The 9,144-nt window shown below is 34.7% G+C and overlaps 1 long non-coding RNA gene and 1 pseudogene across 1 annotated transcript; one reads left to right on the top strand and one right to left on the bottom strand.

Moving 5' to 3' along the window:
* The first annotated feature begins 3,707 nt into the window (after positions 1–3,707).
* Positions 3,708–5,518, top strand: LOC120212610 (annotated as a pseudogene).
* Positions 5,519–7,461: 1,943 nt separating this feature from the next.
* Positions 7,462–8,089, bottom strand: LOC120212475. Its single transcript, XR_005524700.1, has 3 exons — positions 8,055–8,089; positions 7,773–7,845; positions 7,462–7,648 (listed from the first exon to the last, which is right to left on the bottom strand). It is a non-coding gene; the product is annotated as an uncharacterized LOC120212475 (long non-coding RNA).
* Between the last annotated feature and the right edge of the window lie 1,055 nt (positions 8,090–9,144).

The following is a 9,144-nucleotide window of genomic DNA, read 5'->3' as shown; positions in this document are numbered from 1 at the left end:
GGACGGGGATATAATCCTATGCAAAATCATAAATGCATCAATATATATTAAATGTGATACAATATTATTCAGAAGTCGAACATATCACAATATTATTCAAAAATGCTTACAATTGCTACACACAATATAATAGTATAACACATTAAATGTATCGAACATGTCAAGGGGACACACCTATATTAGCTAATCAACAACAACTGAGGCTTAAATTTTCCACGATTGATCGCACTAGGTCATGCGGAATGAGGATCTAAAAATAAAATCACTCTATGAATACGAATGTTAAACATCTAAACGAAAATATACTATAAAGTCACTAAACAAAACTTACGCGTATCTCAATACAAGTGGGTGGAATTGAGATTAGCATAATGAGAGTGGTCGAGGTATACTAGAGAGTGATCTAAAGACACATGAGCACCTTCAGAAAATAACACCAAAAAGTGAGTCAAAAATCTCAAATTTTGCTTAACATAATTAGGATTTTAAATGACATAAAATATGGCGTCCATGTTAGAATTTGGCAAAATAGACGGCGAAAATGGACTCAATACGTCGAAAAACATAAAGATAAGGGTTTTCAGACAAAGTCAACAAGTTAAAGTCAAAGTCAATGGTCAACAATCTAGTCAATGATCTTGGTTGGTCAACAGTTTGATCAAACCAGATCAAGATCGGTTCAAGGTCATACCGATTCATTTAGACCGATTCAGAGTCTAAACCGATAAAATGAAGTCCACTCGCGCACGATAATGCGTGGGTTCTCCTCCGATGGTCGAAAAATCATGGAAATTTTTCTCAAATTTTTTTTAAGGCACGGGGAGTCACTTATAAATGTTGATTTTTCGAAAAGATCAATAGAGATTAGGTTTTAATGAACTATGAATTTTCGAATTTTTACTGCTTGCAAATGACGACGACGAATGATTAACCAAGGACACGTAACGAACATGGTCGATGAAACGAACACAAGCGGAGGTGTCGCACACCACCTTATGGTTAACAATGACACAAATAAAAACTAAAATGATGGGTCGTTGAGAGAGGATGGATGAGAGAGAGAGAGAGAGAGAGAGAGAGAGAGAGAGAATGCACATAATTTTTTTTCAAATGCCAAAAGTTGAAAACTGCAAGGGGAGGGAAAGGTTTCACGCCTTAACTATTTAGATAAATTACACTCTAAGACCTTTAACTTTTGATAGTTTCTAGAATGACACTAAATTTTCAAAACACACTAATTTAATCCCTTAAAATTTGAAATGTGACATCGTACCCTTGAAATAAAGAAGAGGATCTTGTTTGGTTTTACTCTTTTGAAGAGAAAGCAGAGAAAAATATTATATAGTTTCAAATGATTTTTTATGGGTGAAATTACTCAGATATTGCTACAGATTGTAAAATAATGAGTTAGAAATTAATAGTTATAAGAAAAGAATCATAGACAATCAATTAATAAGAGGAAGGTGGTCTATTATAAAATCTCGTCCCTAATATCTTTTAAATATATAAATAAAATTATACTTTAAAATATTTCTTATTTATTTGTATTATCAATAATTCTCCACTAATACAATTAAAGAGAATTTTGAAGGCGAGAAAAGAGTAAAAACAAAATTAGGTCTTCAAGCATTAGTATTTGATATATTTAAATTAGTACATAGTAAAATAAACAATTATTCTATTAACAAGTAAACATATTTTGAACTTACTAAAATATGAGTAAATTTATGACACACAATTAACCTCAGATCTCATCAAATTTTGCGATAGATCAATCATTTTTTTAATATACTTCAAGATATTGATAAGTACCCTAGAAAGACATCCTAAAATCATCCTAAAAAGACATCCTTCATGGAAGGTGACTAGTTTTTCACGCTTACATTGTTTATTTCATCAAGACATCCTTCATGAAAGGTTACTAGTTTTCCACACTTACGATGTTTATTTCATCAAGTCTATTTCAATATAGACTACATGAATCAGAGTTATAAAATCATTAAGAGAAATTAGTAAACTCAACCTCATAATTTTTAAGTTTCGATGAATTTATCAAGTCCATCTCATAAGGACCACTCAAAATCTAAGATATAAACTCATTAAGAACATTTAGAAATTAATCATATCAAATTGGTAAATTTACTAAGTCCGTCTCAAAAAGACCATCCAATTCTATGCTATGAACATATTAAGGGCATAAAAATCCATCATTTCACGTTGATGAATTCATCAAATCGAACATCCAAAATTTAGATTATGAATCTAATAAGAGCAAAAACTCAACTCTATGCGTGTAGATTGTTTATCATATGGATACGTAAATATGCATACTACAAGTTTTCCCGTATCACTTGGTCTCTTGTCCGACTACGTTGGGAAAAAAAGGGTGAGTGCAACAAATTAGTGGGGGAAAGGAGCGTGGAAAAGGAAGAAAAGGAGGAGATTGAAATGTTCATAGAGGTCATTGAATCATTTAGTTGATTTCATGGTGGCGTGCAAATATGAATGGATATGCATGTGTTCTTTTCCCCCCTCATATGAAGTGTTACACGATGATATGAGTGGTGTGTCTCGACAACGAATCTCTGAAATTGCTCCACATCCACTTTTGTAAGAAAGAAAGAAAAAAACTTGACCAGGCGTGAAGTTGAGAATCAAGATGGAGTTGTGTAACGGACGGAAGAGATTGTGACCTGTTGGTGGGTAGGTCCCGCGTATGTTTAACAGAGATATATGAAGAATTGAAGATTGAAGAGGATCTTTGAGTGTCCATTTGCCGTCGAGAGTTGTCTGTAGGCCCATTAACATCAAGGGTAAACTATATTTTTAGTCACTCACCTATTCTCACGATTTCATTTTGATCACACGATTATTTTTTAAATCATACATTATGTTATGTTTTTATTTCATTTTAGTCACCATCATTAAAAATTAACAATGATGCAAACATTTCATCATAAGTTAATGTTACATCATCAGTGAAAATTTTTTAAAAAAATCACGTCAGTAGTTTTGTTTACTTTTAACGATGGGTGGTCAAAACGAAACAAAAATGTAAAGTTAAATATGATTTTGAAAAAATAGGGTAAACTACAAATTTTGTCACTCAGCTATCAATTTTGTTTCATTTTGGTTATCCGACTATTTTTTTCAAAATCATATTATCATCCGTCATTAAAAAATTGATGATGATATTGACGTGTTATCATAAGATAATGTCATATCATCATTGAAAAAATTATCACGTCAATAATTTTGTTAGTTTTTCAACTACACATTATTAAAACGAAATCAAAACTTAATGTTAGACATGATCTTGAAAGAAAAAAATTATTGAATGACCAAAACAGAACTAAAATGATAATTGGGTGACTAAATGATTGGAATAAAAAACAAAACCACAGAAATATGTCAATGACTAGATACGTAGTTTACCCTGACATCGATCATCCAACTCTCTATTGGAATCTCAAATGAAAATGCCACCCTGCGCCGATGATTTATTTCTATGTAAGGAAAGAGAAGAAAAAGCTTGACAGATTGTAAAATGGAAGGTAGTGGGATCCCTTAAAACGAGCATGTCCTTCTCTTTCCCATGTCTTTAAAAACTGCTTTCCCGTCTTCCTCCTCAAACAACACATTCACTCTCTGTCTTCTCTCCCTCCTGTTTCTATTTTCTGTTTTCGTTTTGATTTTATATGATAGCTAACCAAGTTTAATATGGCTGACGAAGTTCTGAATACAGCTCAAGCAGACGAGGTGCCGGTTGTGGATGTTCCCGACGTGCCACAACCTGAGAGAACTCCGGTGGTTACGGCAGTCGCAGCGAAAGTGCCACCTCCGGTACTCGAAAGCGATGAAGAACCGGTGAAACCGAAGCAGATTTAGGGTGAGGAAGCTTTAGAGACTGTGAAATCGGATGCAGTAACCAATGGTGATGTTGATGATTAGAAAGTTCTTCAGTCGGGTTCTTACAAGGAAGAATGCACTAGGGTTGCTGATCTTGTCGACTATGAAAAGAAAGCTGTCGAAGAACTTAAAGTGCTTGTTCGGGAAGCGCTCGGCAAGCATGAGTTTTTTGGGTCTGTAATACCACAGCAACAACAAGAGCCAAAGGATGAGTCTGCCAAAGAAGAACCAAAGCTAGAAGAAGCCGAGACAAAGGAAGAAAGCATTAATCAGGTTGCTGCTGCTAGACTGCTACCGCTGAAGACGATGGTGCCAAGACTGTTGAAGCCATTGAGGACACTATTGTTTCTTCAGTTCAACCAGAGCAATCACCGGAAGCAGCTAAAGAACCTTCAGAAGCAAAGGCCGATGCTAACAAAGTGGAGATATCTATATGGGGGATACCACTGCTATCAGACGAAAGAAGCGATGTTATCCTCCTCAAATTTCTAAGAACCAGAGATTTCAAGGTGAAGGAGGCATTCAACATGCTCCAAAACACCATTCGTTGGCGAAAACAGTTCGGCATCGATGAACTGGTGGAACAAGATTTGGGTGATGACTTACAGAAAGTGGTGTTCATGCATGGTTTTGACAAACAAGGACACCCAGTGTGCTATAATGTGTACGGGGAGTTCCAAAACAAGGAGCTTTACCAGAAAACATTCTCTGATGAAGACAAGAGGCAACATTTTTGAGATGGAGAATCCAATTCCTGGAAAAGTATCAGGAAGCTAGATTTCAACCCGGTGGCATATGCACTATTGTTCAAATCATGACCTCAAGAATTCACCTGGACTTTCTAAGTGGGAGCTTAGACAAGCTACAAACAAGCCCTTCAATTGCTGCAGGACAACTACCCAGAATTCGTTGCCAGACAGGTATTCTTTTGATATTCTTCTTTTTGCCAATAATAAACATTAATGCTTTCTCCTTGTTTAGGTGTTCATCAATGTGCCATGGTGGTACCTTGCAGTCAATAAGATGATAAGTCCATTATTGACACAAAGAACCAGAAGCAAGTTTGTCTTTGCAGGCCCTTCCAAAACTGCAGAAACACTTTTCAGGTATATCGCCGCAGAGCAAGTTCAGGCCAAATATGGAGGACTGAGCAAAGACGGTGAATTCACTCATACCGATTCCGTCATCGAGGAAACTATTAAGCCAGCGGCGAAGCACACAGTCGAGTTCCCAGTTAATGAGGCAAGTGGCTTTCACTTTTATTGTGTGGTTTTCTGTACCACAAACATGACCCCAGTTATTTTGTTTTGAGATGGATTTGCAGGCATGTTTTATGACATGGGATGTGAACTACGGTGCAGAATTCGTGCCCAGCGGTGAAGACAGCTACACCATCATAATCCAGAAGACCAAGAAGGTGGATTGTTCGGACGAGCAGCAGGTAGTGTGCAACAATTTCAAGGCTGGTGAGCTTGGCAAGGTTGTTCTCACCATTGATAGTCCCACGTCGAAGAAAAAGAAGCTCCTCTATCGCTTGAAGACCATGACTACATCTGTTTAGGCCACAAAATGAACTATGGACCAAACACTATTTAATTGCTGTTTTGCTTTGCCTCTAGAAACAGAAAGAAGTTTATTGATATAGTTAGCTGCTTTGTGTATACTCTATACCTAACACTGCCTAGAAAGAAATATTGTTTTCCCAGTAAATTGCAAATTTTTGTTCCTATAACGTTTATGTTATGAATTTTGATATTTAAATAATACTTGATATTTAGCCAAAATTTTTATATAGTAAAAGCTATGATATATTCAGATTGAGGGGGCTTTTTAGGCATTAAGAGATATAAAGGCAAAAGAAGAGGGTGGTCAACATTACAAACAGCTGCTGCTTTTTAGTTTTTAGCGTTTTGCCATTGCTTTCTTTATTTTAAAGAAATCTTTTGATTTGTTTTGTTTTTCATCATTCCACCCGTTAACACTAAGATTGAATCCTGATTAATTATTATCTTTTCTAAGGCTGTTTTAGACTATAATATTCTAAGCGTGTTATGTGTAAAGTATAATTATGTTCCGAACAAATATATTAAATTATCAACTTATGAAGTTTAATATAAAAGTATTATTATTAGAAATAAATGATGAAATATTAACTAATCTGTCGAACCAAAAACCACATAGATATAATGGTACAATGAACGTGAATCTACTTACAACCAGAGGAGCGTCAGATGAACATATACAACTTTAGTCCAGCCTGGATGAGTGTAAGATTAAGTACATACAATCCCAACAATGCACCAAAGAGGCTTAGGACGAGACATGCAATCTAATTGCGTTAAGACCCTCAATGAAGATGTAACGACGGCGACAATAATAATTTTAGAATCATCAACGATTGATGTCATGTCGAACTAAGTGAATCATCGGAACTTAACTACACAATACGATTAGGAAAGAACATGAGAGGGAATTGAAGAATTCAGGGAACAAATATGAAAATGGACTTTTATTCAATAAAATTTGAACAACGATTACTTCAACTCATCTAGTAGTCTAACATGTATGATTTATATAGCCCATTACAAAAACCGGATGATAAACTAATTAATTAAACCTCGACCTAACTAAGCTAAACCTAATTCACCAACACCCACAAAACATACTAGAATTTATTTGCAGATTCTCTCATCTCTTTAACCTATGGGTAATTACATACTCATGACTTTATGTTAGAGAATAAATTTCTAAAATTTTAAGAATGGACGAATTAGCAAAACAAATTTTTAATAGAAAATGTATAAAAATTTAAAATATATGATAATTTTAAGGGAGACAATTGTACTCCATAACCTTGAATGCCATTACATTCTTCTCAATTTTCAATTCTGATAATTTCTCTCAGCTGCACTGCACCAGCTTTGTTTTCAATTTCACCATCGTTGTCAATACTATTTAACAGTAGGATTAATTTAAGAAGAAATAAAACCCTATTATGTTCTTTGTTATTTATGTCAAACTCCAATTGCAGCAAAAACACTATATGGAACTCAACGATTTTCCTTGGGACTCCAAAATTATATTTATATAGTATACTATAGTTTTCTTATAGGATTTTTAAATTATAATTACAACTAATGCATAATTTAATTTCTATATACAATTATAATTTAAACACTTCCACGTATAACACTTTGCACTTTATCCTACGAATTATCATGTAATTCACATTATCTTCAGTAAAATAACCATAAAAATTTTAAACACAAGTACGGTCGTAAAATCTTATGTTAAAGAATGAATTTCTAAAATTTTAAGAAAAATAAACTTTTCAAAATTTAAAAAGAGTGAAAACATATTATTAATAAAAATATAAAAAATATATGATAATTTAAAAATTTTAATAATGAGGAATTTCCTCACCCACCCCTTTCGATGCACCACAAAAATATATTAATTAAAAAAGTGGAAATGGAACTAAATCAACATATAAATTTGAGGAAGGTGGCACATACTAGATATATATCTATATACACACAAAAGTGTGCATATTATATTAGTTGAAAGCACATCTCCTTCCGTAGAATAAAGACATCAAATGATTATTCACAAAATTACTTTGAAGTGAGTAATTGTGGAACGACTCAGATTCAAGGAAGCTCGGCAACCACACACAATCCCTTATTTGCTTCAACGTTTGTGTCTGCAACAATCTCTGTCCCATGCAAACTATCTCCACCTGTCATGCATCACAGAAAGGAAAAAAAAAACAAAAGCTTTGTCACTTCGACCAAACAACAATCTTCGTTGTCAGAAAAAAAAAAAGGAGAAGAAGAATCAGCAGCGAGGGATTGAATAATTACCTCAGCTTCGTTGGAGAGACCGAGCTTTGTAACCAGATACTTTTTAACCATGAAAATCGTCACGTTCTCGTCCCTTATAATTATTTCCATTTTAAAGTTTTTTTTAATGGAAAAGGACAACAAAACCCAAAAGGAAAAGCAACGTCAGCTTTTTTCTCACTCATTTTGCTGAACACATCATTAGCTAGTTGAAAGATATGCAGAAAGAAAAAAACACACACATACACATGACAGTGATACGATCAAACCATAATGTAATGCTAATGTGTACCTCCCACTTACTTGACTCTAATGTACGCCTTTGGTATTTGAGGCAGTGCTTCCTCGTTCCTGCAAAATATGGTATAGGTAACGCAAACAATATTACAAACCCTACCTACTTGTTCTAAATTCATGGAATTGTAGAAGGATTATTTTCTTTCTATTTTTGTCCATGGCATTATACATATATATATCTTTTTATTTAGCTAAATCAAGGATATTAATGTATATAGGGAATCAGTCGTGCAGTACTGAAGAATCTAATAAAATGTATTAAAATGGATAAAAGAGGAGAAAAAAGAGGTTAAGGATGGATTGATTGAGATAGATAATAAAACGAAACAGTGATGAGAACGTAGCATGTGAAAGAGAGAGTGTGCTGTGTGTATTAATGATGGTGAGATTGAAAACACAAAAGAAAGAGGTCTCACCGGTTGTTGTAGGAGTGAAGGGTAAACCACAAGCCAGAGTGGGGTCTGGTTATCCTGGAGTAATCATGGTGATTATTGGGAACCAACATTTGCCAGTCGTTCTTCAAGCTACCAGAAGGAAGATTATTCATGTCATGGCACGGCCAACACCACCCCATATCATTATAATCATCATCTTCTTCTTGTCCTCCGTGGTCCAACCCTAAACTTAAACCTAGTTCCAACCCTTTGCTGCTGTTACTGCAACCAGCTGGTGTGTTGTGCTTGGATTTGAGATTTGAAGAAGCAGCTGAGGCTGAAACTGGGAATGGAATGGCAATGTTAGGGTTATTGGGTTGATGGTTTTTTTGTCTCCTTGGTGGAATACTAAACCCTAACCCTAACCCTAACTCCAGCCATTGGTTGTCTTCTGAAGATGGGCAGTTGAGATTTCCTTTAGTGGTTCTCTCGGAATGCCAAAGAGAGGCCATTAGGACAAGCCAGTTCTTGAGGACGTGTTTAGCAAAAGGGAGAAATTGATAATGTTTGGCTTGGTCCTTATAGGAATGGTAAACTTGCCTGCTGGTTCAAACCTAAACCCACACTCTCCTTAAAAATCAATCCTCATCTCTCCGATTTTTTTTTCATGAATATATCTAATAAAAAATATACATTTATATTTTCATTTAGAAATAATAGTA

Source organism: Hibiscus syriacus, unplaced genomic scaffold, assembly GCF_006381635.1.
Source record: "Hibiscus syriacus cultivar Baekdansim isolate YM2019G1 unplaced genomic scaffold, ASM638163v2 tig00110013_pilon, whole genome shotgun sequence".
NCBI lineage: Eukaryota > Viridiplantae > Streptophyta > Magnoliopsida > Malvales > Malvaceae > Hibiscus > Hibiscus syriacus.
Note: the sequence above shows the minus strand (reverse complement) of the source record. Positions and strands in the feature narration are given on the sequence as shown.